This window comes from Gossypium hirsutum, chromosome D12 (genome assembly GCF_007990345.1).
Source record: "Gossypium hirsutum isolate 1008001.06 chromosome D12, Gossypium_hirsutum_v2.1, whole genome shotgun sequence".
Lineage (NCBI taxonomy): Eukaryota > Viridiplantae > Streptophyta > Magnoliopsida > Malvales > Malvaceae > Gossypium > Gossypium hirsutum.
This window is the reverse complement of record NC_053448.1, coordinates 32,282,303-32,296,705: the sequence shown is the minus strand read 5'-3', so window position 1 is coordinate 32,296,705 and position 14,403 is coordinate 32,282,303. Positions and strand designations below refer to the sequence as shown.

The following is a 14,403-nucleotide window of genomic DNA, read 5'->3' as shown; positions in this document are numbered from 1 at the left end:
GTTACTAAGGAAACACACTCGATAGCCATGAAATTATACTAAGAACAAGCACAAGCCAGGGCAGTTAACACCATTAAACATTCCAAAACGCAACTGGGAGAGGGATTTCCTCCCCCCCTCTCCAACATTCGGTCAATCACAAAAACACCGTCCCCCAAACTGCCATTTCCACGAGAGACCTAAATACAAGGGGAGAGAACAAGAAGTTTATCATTTTTCCTTAAGGAATCAGCTCCTAAATGAGCTCAAAATCCACCATGCAACAATTATCTCTTCCCCTCTCCATTCAAACAACAGCTCACCCAAAGAGTAACCAAATAAAAATTTTAGGTCTCTTCCCCTTCCCTCCACATTCACCGTTCAAAAGAAACAAGAAATTTTCAAAATTGGCTAATACAATCCTTACACCCTTCAATAATTCCACCAAAGCCCCACATTACCCCTTGGCTGGCCCTACTAAAAATTTATACACACCCCCATTTCACATAATTCTCCCTAACACCTTTATTAAAAATTCAACCATAAAATTAAGCTAATTTATCTTCTCTTTAATATATTTCCCCCATTTGAGTTCTTATGGGTCAATTTGTTTTAATCACATTTAAGTTGACATCGATACAAAACTAAGTGATTTTCCATGCAATTACAATCACGTAAGAAAAGAAATGCATTTCAAGCAATCCAATATGTACAAACATAAAACCAAAAATGGAAAAACTTCTTTATACCCTTTTTCTGGCCAAACTAAAATAAAATCATACTTTTAGCTAAGTTACAATAAATTTTTAACATTAAGAGGATAATTATAATTGAACGACATAGAAGGTAAATAAGACAAATTAACTAAGTAAACATATATATAAGACATAGGAAAGGGTTGAGAAATCTCACAAGACACACTTTTCCATATAAACGAACTTTCAAGTACTGTAACACCTAAATTAGAGGATCCATAGGTTTGGGATGTGACTGCAGTCCCTCAAGAGAATTTCATCCTCAAAATCTTTTACCTGCCGAAAAATACGGGTATTGCTCTCTCATGGAACTTTCCCTTTCCCAAGTAGCCTCCTCAATCTTGTGATTTTTCCAGAGGACCTTTACCAAAGGGATCTTTTTGTTTTGAAGCTCTTTTACTTCCTTATCTAAAATTTGCACGGGTTATTCTTCATAGGAAATGTTCTGTTCTACCTTTAATGTCTCTAATTGCATCATATGATTCGAATCGGATCAATATTTCCTCAACATCGAAACATGGAAAATATTTTGGATTCTTGACAGACCAAGCGATAGTGCTAGACAATAAGCCACTAGTCCAACATGTTCCAGAACTTTGTACAGTCCAATAAACCTTAGGCTAAGTTTGCCCTTCAATCCGAAACAAATGATTTTCTTCCAAGGTGAAACCTTGAGAAAACTTTGTCACCCACCCCATATGAAATATCCCAGATTTTACAATATGTGTCTCCCCATATGAAAAATTTGTTCTTTTCTCTTGGAATTGATTTCGATCCAAGATTTATTTTATTCAATCGATGTTATTTAGTTTATTTTCCTTTGATAGTGATGAGATTCGTTTTCCCAATCAAGAGATTTGTTATTTCGTTATTAATCAATACAAATCAAGATTAATCTATATGACCTTTTTTTCTTTTGGTTTATTCGTGTTATTTACATATTTATATAAATTAAGTTTGAGATTTTGTGTACCATGAGTAGTTAATTCCCTTAGGGGAGATTAATGAGTGGATGTAGGAGTGATTAGCGAAAGAGTAAGAGTTTCCTACAGAATTAGTTGGTATAAATTATGCGTTCTTACACCCTAGGCTTGACAATCCTAGGAAGTAATCAAATGTTCAATGAGGTCGAAAGAGAAGTTTTCTGAGTAAATCGTGATTTATCCTGGTTGAGAAAGTCAGGTCAGGAGATAATCAAGTATTGGTTAATTAATTAAGCAGTTAGAGGTCGAAAGGTAATAATTGGTTAGTTAATAGCTAATTCACCCTAAAACCCGAACCCAAAGTTAATTACAACCACTGAAGCGAGTTAATATTCCTAATTAGTTTAATTGATTTAGTTGTTTGTGTTTTATTTTTGTTTATTTATTTTAGTTTTTTAGTTTATGATATTACCTTTTTTTATTGGTTGTCATAATATAGAATTTAATTAGTACAGTATAGACTTATTATTGTAAAGATAATTCCAAATAAGATTTAATCCATCCTCCACTGGGTACGATCCTCTAAATACTTCCCTGTGTTCCATTGTAACAATTTACTATATTATAATTTGACTCGTATACTTGCGAACACCATTGCTTTATTTCTTATATTTTTGGTGTAATATTTTTCGGTCAAACATTCGCACGTTTGGCGTCGGTCAAGTTGTTGGCGCTGTTGCCAAGGAGGTTTCAACATTAAATATGAAATTATTTTTACAATTAATAGGATAAATAGGAAAGTTGAAGACTATAGGATAAATATGAAAATATATTTATTTGTTTAATTTTGTTTCATATACTAGATTTGGTGCGAGGCATTATCAAGAGGCCAGTGGTTAAAGCCAATAATTTTGAGATAAAGATGACTATAATTCAGATGATCCAAAATACGTTGTAGTTCAAGGGAAACATGATGGGGGACCCGAACCAACACTTGAAGTAGTTTCTACAACTATGTGACACCTTCAAATACAATAGAGTAACCGATGTGCTGTGTGTCTCCGGTTATTTCCATTCTTCTTGTGCGACAATGTAGCCAATTGGTTGGATTCACTAGACCCAAGTTCCATCACCACGTGGGATGATTTAGCGCAAAAGTTTCTTCATAAAATTTTCCCTATCAACTTAGGCAAGAAATCACCAATTTTAAGAAATATGAAGGTGAATCCTTGTACGAAGCATGAGATCATTTCAAGTCAATGCTAAGGAAGTTCCCACACCATAGATTGCAAGCGTGGCTTCAAATCTAGAATTTTTACAATGGTGTAGGCAATAATATTAGATCCAGCCCAGATGGAGTAGTTGAAGAATCTATCATGTACCACACATATGGACGAGCCTATAAAATCATAAATGATATGGCGATGAATTTGTATATGTGGCCTAATGAAATATTCATGTACAAATCAAAGCCTCTAATGATAAAAGCGATAAACAAAGATCATAGATATCAACAAATCTTAAAGAAGCTTAACCGTTTGGAGTCAACTGTCAAACTAACGAGAACAGAGTCATATTCTAAAAACCAACTGGAAGAGGCGAGCTACATAGGTAATAGGGGTCGAGATCCCTATTTTGATACTTGTAATCCCAGTTGGAAAGATCATCAGAACTTCAAGTGGGGAGGCAACCAAGGAGGTGGAAACCAAATACAAAATCGGTAAAACCCTTCTTACCAACCTCCTCACTTACAACAACAATTCATGGGAAACAACCATGTTGCATGTGGTCAAAGATTCGACAGAATAGAAGGGGAGATGCAAAAAATGAAAATAAACATTCGACAAGTTGAAGCTAGATGTAGACGACTCAAATCTCGAATGGGTAGTCTCTGTAGCCAGATGAGCCAATTGATGACGATGTTCCAAAAGTAGAGTGGTCAAAGTCTCCCCAGTAACACAAAGAACAATCATCGGAGAAATAGGAAAAACGTGTAAATGAGATAGCTTCACGGTCAGGAAAGACATTAGAAAAGCTGAAGGCACCCATACATGAAAAAGAGGAGGTTCCTAAAGTTGTCGATGAACCATGGAGGAGGATGAACACAATGAGTCGATTAATGAGATAATCAAATCGTGTTTGATCCGATAATCGCAAAGTTAAGCATAATAAAGGTACCATTTTTGACAAGATTAGAGGACAAACAAAAGAGGGACAATGTAGATTTCATAAATTTTCTCAATTTATTTAAATCCCTCAATATCGGTCTATCGCTCTTGAAGCTAATTGATTAAATACCAAAGTATGCCAGGTACTTAAAGGAAATAAAGGCACAACATAAAAAGATGAAAAAAGGCGAACAAATTGACATTGATGCCTCGTGTAGCACCTTAATTGCTAAAAATATACCTTCAAAGTTAAAAGATCCAGGTAGTTTCACAATTCCAATAGATATAGTGGATTGACATTTTAGTAAGGCCCTTTGAGATTTAGGGGCCAATATAAACTTGATGCCCCTATCGATCTATCGAAAACTCAGACTTGAAGATCTAAAAATACATCTATAATGTTACAGCTAGTCGATAGATCCTTGGTACATCCAACAGGTGTGCTCGAGGATCTATTAGTTAAGGTACGGGGGTTTATAATTCCTATAGACTTTGTAGTCCTCGATTTTGAGGAAGATCGAGATATCTCCATCCTGTTGGGTAAATCATTTTTGGTCACGTCTAAATCAACCATCGATCTTGAACGAAACAAGCTAACAATGAAAATTGATGGCAAAATAGAAGTGTTGAAGTGTGCTCACGATTCCTAAAACGAAGGATTAGTTAGAGATGAATGCTATGTGTTATTCGATTTAATCCCTAACGACCAAAATCAAAGGTATTTTTTTAGTTGTATTGGTGTAGGTAAGCGAAAACCATGAGAACGGGACAAATGGAGTGATACCGAGAGGATTGGAATTGATTGGAAGGCCAATGATAGCTATGGGAGATGGATGAAGCTGATGGTTAAATTCAAAGAACTACCGGACAAGTCTAGTAACGCAAAATAATTTTTAAACCATTGAACTTCTTTTTACTTTGTAAATATTGTATATTAGTTTTTTAGAATTAGGAATTAGACTTGTTATTTGATGTTATAAATTAGAAGTCAACAAGTTTTCGGGAGTAACAAAGGAGCTAGAAGCTATTTAGGGTCAAGTATGAGTAATCGAAGGCCTTTGACAAATCTTGGAGAGGCTAAATTGAAGCCATGTTGTAACACAACAATTCCATGGCACAACTCACCTATGTCGAATCTAAAAATATGAGAAATAATTATCGTGCCACGCCATACACATTATATGACACGTCATACCTACTTTGAAGCAAAAATAAGGGCAAGAACTCACTTTGTGTCATGCCATGCCTTCTCTATGGCGCGACAGGAGGCTATTTTCTGCAACTTTCCATTTGTGTTTCGAAGTAATCTAGGGCAATCCCTAGTTTGCACGGCATGTAAAGCCTTAGAAGGCCTCTATATATTGTCGTTAGTAGCAATTGTATCTTCCAAGCCTCCACAAATAACAACACAACCTTTCACTACCCTATTCGCAAAAAATTTGAAATTTCCTTGCCAATCACTTGTTATACAATTATAAAATGATAAGGAGCAACCATTTAGATGTTGAATCGAGAGCTGATAACTTCAAAGAACTTCGTGAAAGGGAACTCAAAATTCATCTTCGAGCCATTCGACGAAAATCTCCCCTTCAGGAGAGAGTCCTTGCTTTCGTTAAACAACAAAACAAGGGTGATAATTTGATTCCATAGATGGGAGAAGTTCCGTGCCATCCCAAAGGAATGAGCTTGTATGCCAGTCGTCCATGAATTTTATGCGTCCTTAAGAGAGATTGAGACAACTCAAAAATTGGATGTACCATGGTTTCGAGTCTTTGTTCAAGGGAAAGAAATTTCTATATCACCTCCCGAGATAGCAAGGCACTATGACACTCTGATATTCCTTTATGATTTGTGTAACAAATGGATCATATGTACTTTTCGAGGGAAAATATGTAGGAGATATGTAACAAGCCGTTTTCTAGTGGTGTCAAAAATAATAGTTTGGGGACCACAATTCTGACGTGTGAGTCCATAAATATTAATTATTTAATATTTACAAGGTTTATTAGAGATCGTATTAAATTTTGGTCTGGTAATTTCATTGTTTGTTTAGTTAATTAAAAAAAAGACTAAATTGTAAAAACTACAAAAGTCAATTGCTATTAGTGCTTAAGTGCCCATTTGTATAAATTAGTAAAATGGGATGGTTTAGTATGGAAATTTAGCCATAATTGAAGATAGTGGACACTAATATGGTTGATTTCTTAAGTTATGATTTAAAATGATTAATTAAATTAATATTTAAGTATTAAAAAAAGAAAAGAAAAACCAAGTTCATCTATTTCATTTCTTGCTTCTCAATAAAAAATTCCATGGTTAGAACCTAAAAGCATTTGGCCTTGCTATTCACCATGCATGTAAGTGTTTTCTCAGTCCATTTTTCATGAATTTTACGTTTTTAAGTTCGTTGTAATGAAATCTAACTAGTTTAAGGGTTAAATTGTGAAACTATCAAATTTTAGAAAATATGCCATTGAAATTTTTGAAGCTTTTTAGTTGTGTTTGGTTTGGTTTGAAGCTTGGTGATGATTTTGATGTTAGTTTACAAAGTAATTTTTATAATTTATAAGTTTAAGGATTAAATTGAAAGTATTTAAAATTTGGCATGGTTTCATTATAAAATTTCAAGATTTTATGGCTGGTTTGAGATTGTTAAGCATTCGGCTTAATGGGTGTATAGGGTTTAATTGTGAAAATAATCCTATTTTGGTTTAGGGACCAAATTGAATAAAGTGTGAAAATTTGGGGCAATTGTGAAAAATTGTAAATAGGAATACATGCTCATTAAATTGAATATTTCTATTAAGCTGAAGCTAATAATTGGAAAAAACTACTTTATAGATCAAAATCCAGTAGATAGTCATGGAAAAGGAAAAGTTGCTGATTAGTCCTTGAATTTTCACCATCCCTACAGTTTAGCACTGGTAAGTTCATACATTTTAATTTGGTATAAATGGTATTATTATTATGTTGTTTTCCAAATTTTGGTATGTTGAAATGTATGTATGTATGTATGTATGTATATATGTATTTGAATTCTTACAAATTGGTTCAAGGTGAGAAAGTGGTTTGAATTGTAAAACGTTATGTGATTTTGTAAATCGATTTGGTATAGTTGAATAGATTATGCAACTTGTGTATAAAGCTCACCTGTTGAATGATTGTGGTTGATAGGGTTAATGTTTATTAATAGTGTCGTTAAATGTTATGCTATGTTTATACGGTAAGTTTTATTGTTTCGACTTGTGAACTTACTAAGCTCTATTGAAGCTTACTTGTGTCATTTTCTTATTTCCTTGTAGATATTGTTTTCTGAATTAGGTGATCAGATCAACTCGAAGATCACACTATCCAGCTATCAATCGATAGATTTTGAAAATGTTTTCTTTTGGGATATGTGGCATGTAATAGGAGAATCATGTATATGTTTTAAGTACTTACTACAAAATGGTATGTTCTATACTTGTGTAATTAATGTATGTTTTTAGTTGATAATATGCTTGTTCATGGTTTGGTATGATAATCCAATTACGCTCTGGAACTTGTCATGTAGTAAGAGTTATATGTCTATAAAGGTTTTTGAGATATCAAAGTTGTATAGACTTGTTCATAGAATGAAGTGGTTGAAATTGCTATGCTAGGTTATTAGCTTGATGGATGGAATGGTATGTTTGATAAGATTATCGAGTAGTTGAACTTGTGATTGTTGAATATAAATTTAGTTTGATATTTGATTTGTGGTGCCAATGAGGGCATATTGGTTAGGTACACAAGTTGAATGATTTTGGTATGTTTTGAGCTTGTTAGAATGTGTTTTGATGGTATATAAATGATTGATATTGGTTTGGTTTGGCACTTAAGAAATGGGTAATGTTTTGGCATCTTTTGCGAGTCATTTTAGGTGCACACGACTTGGGACACCGACTGTCACACGGCTGTGTGCCACACATGGTCACTCCACATGACCATGTGGCCTATTCAATTTTGGTACAGGTATGTCCCACATGGTCTCAGTTTGTTACACATCTTGGAGACACGACCGTGTGACCCTATTTCGAATTGCAAACGACCTGGCGACATGACTGTATGACTTTATTTTTAAACTATACACGGTTTGGCTACACGATCATGTCCTTGAGCCACACGACTTGGGTTGTTTCACACGACTGTGTGACCTTTGTTTGTATATTTTACTCAAAAATTTGTCGCAGTTTCAATTTAATCTAGAATTGATCTTAGTTTGTGTTAAATGTTCCGTAAACTCGAATTAGGTCAAGAATTGATTGAAAATCATGGAAATGATTGAATATGATTTATTTAGTTGAGATTGATTAAATTCATGATAAATGATCATAGATTATTATAGTAATGCCTTACAGCTCAGGTCAGGCGACTGAATCGGGTATAGGTTGTTACAAGATAACTAACCTCCTAACAAACGGACAAGGTGAGTGGAGACACCATCTAGGAAAAAAATTGCCGACATCATTCCTGTAGGAACAACTAACTTTAAGCGTAAGAATGTGGTTATAGTTCATCAGCACTTGAGTTTTCCCAACCTCGAACATGTCTAACATAGATACTTTCCAAGCTACATTATATGCCATATTACATAAAGAAAGAATCTGTGTCGGGACATGGATTTATCAGAGAATGTGGTTGAGTTGCTTTTTCCACACTTATTTACTACTTTGTGTCAGCAAGCAAAGGTACCAATGGGACGATTCGAGCGTTATTTACCACTAATGAAATATCTAATACGCGAACTTAGTGTGACAAATTTGGTGGGAAATCGCAAGAAGAAAAAAGCTATCAAAACAAAGCCAGATTTAGTTGAGAGAGTGTTGCTACATTTAGAATGGATAGTTCAATGGAATCAAGAAGTGGGATTGATCTACGAGGACTATGCATGGAAAATTGGGTTGAGACGGCCCCAATTTCCAACAAAAAAATGAGGCAAAAGAGGAATCTAGTAAAATAGAGGTAGAAGAAGATTTGAAGGAAGATTTAGAAGAAAATCCGGATTCAGAGGGCGACTCGAATGAAGTTGACTAGAAGTCGGAGCCTAATTCTGACTAGTTCTAAACATCTTTAATTTTTATTTGGGATTTATATTATTAAGACTTATTTTAATTTTGGATAGTGTTTAATTTTTTTAGTTTAATTAGGATTTTATTTCATTTATATATTTTTTGTGTGTTTAGTTTTTCTTTGTAGGAACCCCATAACTTTTGAAGGTACTACAATTTTGAGCCAACACCACAAAGAAGAGTCAGTCCTACCAATTTCGTTGCACTTTTCACGCCAATCGGGTAATCTCTTTCTTTTATATTTTGTTGCATATTAGGGACAATGTGCCAAATAAAGTTTAGGGGTAACTTAGGAAAATTTTTAAAATTTTTCTGTTATTTTGTTTTGTTTTCTAGGTTTTTAGTAATTTTTAAATTTTATTGTGTGTTTTCTATGTGCTAGCTTCTATACATACAAGTGACTGGTTATGAGCATGTTAATAGGATTTTGTGAATAAACTATAAATTTAGTTTGATAATAATTGATTCTAAATTTTCTAATTTTTATACTCATTAGTTCAATTTATTACACATGAATAGATTAAAGATGTTAAGTGTACCACATGATAAATAGATGTATAAATTGCATGCATGTTTAATTGAATTATAGGTTGTATAAATTGATAAACTTGGATAAATTGAATCCATGAATTGAAATACCTAGGGATGACCTAAGGCATTGTTTGGTAGACATTTTTCAAATCAAAAAGCTATCCTGCATATATTTCCCTAGTACCTATGTTGAAGCCCGAATCCATTTTCTTGATAAATCGCAAATGAAACTGTAAGCTTATTGAATAATTTATTTGATCCTTTATTTTCTTGGTCCTTGCACGAATTTAGAAGTCTGATAATTGATATTGAGGGAGTAGGTAGATACATAATGATGGTTTCAAAAGAAAAAAATGAGTGAACTAATGAATTGTTTTGTATTGTGAGTATAAGATTTTTGAGCTTGTAGAAAAAAATAGAAAAAGTAAAAAAATGTCAATCGAGAAAATCTCAAAGAAAGAGAAAAATAAAAGAAAAATGAGTTGGAAAAAAAGTGTACACTCACGTTTGTGAAAAATATGAGCTCAGATGGTTGTACTTATGAATATTATACTATGCCTTAGTAAATGGAGAAATAAGGAAGGTAAGAGAAATAAATATAAGGTGATGAGCTATATGTACATCTGGGGAAGTATAGGGGACAATATAATGTTCCAAACTACTTTCGTACTTAGTCGTTTTGTCGAGCCTACTTTTGAATTTCGAACCAACCAATACCGTAAAACATTACAAGTCAAAAAGTCCCATGTGACCTAGGTAATGCTTTATTTGGATGAAAATTGCACCGAGGATTGATATTTCTACTACTTGTATTCTTTTGAACATAATTGTATATTTGTATATTTGTTTTGAGGGATACATGTACATAATATTCTTTTATTTGTTTCATTCTTAATTTAGTGAACTAATATGTTTAAGTTTGGAAATTGTGAGTCAATTACTTATCACTCTAGAATTATGAGTTTACTTACATTATCTTCTTAATATTCTTCGATCTAATCTCCTTTATCAAGCCAACTCAAGTACATTTTCTTTTATTGTATGTTTATTTCTTATTTTTAGTTTATTTTTATAGTTTATTTAGTTTGTTTTGTTTTATTTTGTTTAGTTTGCTTGAGGGCAACCAATAACTTAAATGTGGAGGTATTTGACCTGTCGCTGATTATAGTGGTAGTTTAGATACGTTTCGACATTTGAAGTGTTTGTTTTCTAGTTATTTTAGTATTAATCATTGTATTTTGCGGTACTTAGTAGTTAGTTAGTAAATATTAATAAAGTAAATGTTTTTAACGGGCAAATTACCAATAAAAGTCCCTTTATTTTCAAAATTACCGAAATGGGCCAGGTCCTAAATTAATTACCGGATGGGCCAATTTCCCCCAAAATGCGTCCACGTCAGTGCGTTGTCAGGGGATAAAGCAGGAAAACGCTTCCTCAAGGAAGTGCTTTGTCCACGTGGACACAAAGCGTGCCCTCAAGGACGCGTTTTCTATCCACGTGGACAAAGCGCTTCCTTGAGGAAGCGTTTTCCCTATTTTTTAGGGTTAGGGTTTTCTTCAATTAGGGTTAGGGTTTTGGGGTTTTTAGATTTAAGGTTTTAAGGAAAAATTAAATAAATAAGAGTTTAGGGTTTCTTAATTAAATTAATTATAAGTTTTAAAAAATTAGATTAGGGTTTAGTGTTTATGGTTTTTAAGGAAAAAATTAAATAAATTAGGGTTTAGGGTTACTTGAGTAAATTAATTATAAATTTTTAAAAAATGGATTAGGGTTTAGTGTTTAAGGTTTTTAAGAAAAAATCAAATAAATTAGGGTTTAGGGTTACTTGAGTAAATTAATTATAAATTTTAAAAAAAATTAGATTAAGCTTTAGTGTTTAGGTTTTTTAAGGAAAAAATCAAATAAATTAGGGTTTGGAGTTACTTAAGTAAATTAACTATAAATTTTAAAAAAATTAGATTAGGATTTAGGGTTTAGGGTTTTAAGGAAAAATCAAATAAATTAGGGTTTAGGGTTAATTTAATTATTTGTTAATTTAAAAAATCTTCCACGTGGACGCTCTTTTGCTACTGTAGTTCCTGAAAAAATAATTTTGAGAAGACGTTTTTGAGCAAATAGTGTCAAACACGCTTTAAGCAGGATGCATTGTCAGCAAAAGTACTGAAAGAAGCTCTCACGTAGACGCTCTTTTGCTACAGTAGTTTCTGAAAAAATAATTTTGAGAAAATGTTTCTGAGCAAATAGTGTCCAAAATGCTTCAAGCAGGATGCAATGTCAGCAAAAGTACTGAAAGAAGCTCTCATGTGGACGCTCTTTTGCTACAGTAGTTCTTATTTGGCCTGAGGCTATAAATGAGCCAAATTTTTTTCTCAGGTTGCAGAAGTTACACCAAAAAAAAATTAGAGAGGCTAAGAAGGATAGAAATTGAAGATGAGTGAACGTATTAGTGCTGTTATTTACTATGATGGTGAGGTTTGTCACATCGAGAACAATGTTGTTTTTTATTGGAGATTACAGTGCAACTGGTTTTTAACCCGAACATAGATTTGACAGAACTTCGTAAAAGAATTAGGCGTAAAATATTCAAAATGATGCCAATGAAAGTTTTGTTTATTAGGTATCGATTTTGTGCTTCTGTTGATCCGGTGACATATGACTCGTTCGACATCAAAGGTGCTCATAACTTGGAGGCAATGGTGCAGACTCATCTCGCTAGTAGAGCACCCTATATCGAGTTATATGGGACATGCACCTCGGTGGGACGATGTTTGATGCTGGAAATACGTCTGGGGAACATCATCAACTTCTAGTGGTTAGCAATCTACATCCAATTGGGGATGTTATGAAACACCTAGAAGAAGGGATGATGTATTCCCTACGATGTCCACCAGTGAGGGGACCTCGTACGTTGCAGATGTTGGTGGGTTACAAGATGAGTCTGATGTGGATCCACCTCGAGAGCTCGGCCCCGATGGTGCAGAAGTTACATTATTTTCTGAACCGAAGTCTATTCCAACTGAACCTGAAGATGTTGAAGGGGGTTCAGATGAAGAAAAAAATCCATGATTCAGAGCATACTCGCCTCCATTCCACATGCATAATGTCGATCTATCTGTAGATGATGCGTTGGAGTTTCCAGATCTACCACACAGAATGCGTGATCGTAGAAGTTCGTTATTGGATTTTGGTGAATTTGACGTTGGTAAGGAGTTTTCCAATGAGGATAGTTTTCTTGGTGCATTGAAACAATATAGCATCAATAACAGCATTATCTACCACGTGGTTAAATCCAAATTTGATAAGTTTGAGGCGAAGTGTACAGTGCAGGACAGTACATGTTCATGGAAAATGTATGCCTCGTTGAGGAAAAGGACAAGGTTGTGGGAGATAAAAGAGTACAAAGGTCCACATACATGTGCTGTAGGTACAGTATTTAGTGTTTTTGAATAATATTGTTATTATGTAATGTTGCATTATTTAACGTACTTCGTTGACAGGTATTTCACAAGATCATCCCAAGATGGATTCAGCTATGTTAGCTAGCTTAATACTACCCACGGTGAAGGCAAATCCTAGGACTTCAGTGCCGGTCTTAATTGTCAATATTCATAGCCAAATGGGGTACATGCCTCTTACCGCAAGGCTTGGATAGCTAAGAAAAGACATTGGAGAAGATGCATAGTGGGTGGGACGCTTCATATAATGAAATATGGCAATGGTGTCAAGTGCTAGAGAGATACGTCCCAGGTTGCATAACAGACCTTGAAACGGAACATTCGTACTACAACACGCAATTGCTCTATGGATGCCAAGTGTTCAAACGTCTGTTCTGGACCTTTAAGTAATGCCGAGATGCATTTCTATACTACAAGCCATTGGTACAAATTGATGGTACCTTTATGTTTGGTAGATATACCCATCGGCTATTGCTAGCAGTGGCACAAGATGGCAGTGGAAAAATTCTTCCAATTACGTTTGCAATAACACCAGGGGATTCAGATGATGACTAGGATTTCTTTCTATCTAGGTTAAGGAGCCATGTGTGCCCCAACCTGATATCTGCATTATTTTAGATCGGGGCACCGGAATACTAACTGTAATTAAGCGACAGGAAAGCCTATGGCAGCGCACACACCATCGGTATTGCCTAAGGCACATTGCTTCCAACTACTACAGGCAATATCCACTAAAAGTGAACGACGACAAGTGACCAACATGGGTATTTGGTCTCTATTAATATAATTTCGTTTGTCATTTTGAATTTATTCTAAATGAAAGAGCGGTATGTAATATTCACTATGAACTTATATTGGTAGGGTATGAAATAAGTAAAGACTTTTTTCATGAGATGTTGACAGTTTTGCGTTCAGTTAACGACGAAGGCAGGGACTACCTCTGTAACATACCTTTCTAACAGTGGACACAATCAAATGACGACAGCCTACGATATGGTCGTATGACCTCAAACCTGACTGAATGCATAAATTTTGTTCTAAAAGGAACGTGGCATTTACCGATAACATCGGTTGTGTGAAAGACATATTTTTGTTTAGCGGTGTTATTTCCAAAGCGAGCAGCGAGTTATGCAGGCCAAATCAGGGAGGCCATGTATGGTGCAGGAAGGTATTGCAAGAAATTAACAAGGCGAAGGTGCGGGCGAACACCATGCATACAGTGTGTCACGATTAAGACAACTTATGGTTTCGTGTGACGGAGTTTGACAAACTGCACCAAGGTATTACTTGCGAGCAATATCGTGTAAACTTGAGAAATAAGACTTGCGACTGTGGGATGTTTGACGCACTTCGTTATCCATGTGCTCATGTAATTGCAACTTGTTAGAATCTTCGTCTGGATTGTAACAGCCCAAAATTTACCCTAGTCGGGAAGTGGTTTCGGAACCACAAAACCGAGTTATGAAGATAATTAATTGTTATATTCTATGTTTATTATGTGT

At 34.6% G+C, this 14,403-nt stretch overlaps 1 non-coding gene across 1 annotated transcript; it reads right to left on the bottom strand.

Annotated features, from left to right (window-relative positions):
• Window positions 1-2,838: 2,838 nt before the first annotated feature.
• On the bottom strand, window positions 2,839-2,945 carry LOC121224766 (small nucleolar RNA R71). The gene has a single exon (XR_005922511.1). It is a non-coding gene; the product is annotated as a small nucleolar RNA R71 (small nucleolar RNA).
• Window positions 2,946-14,403: the final 11,458 nt, after the last annotated feature.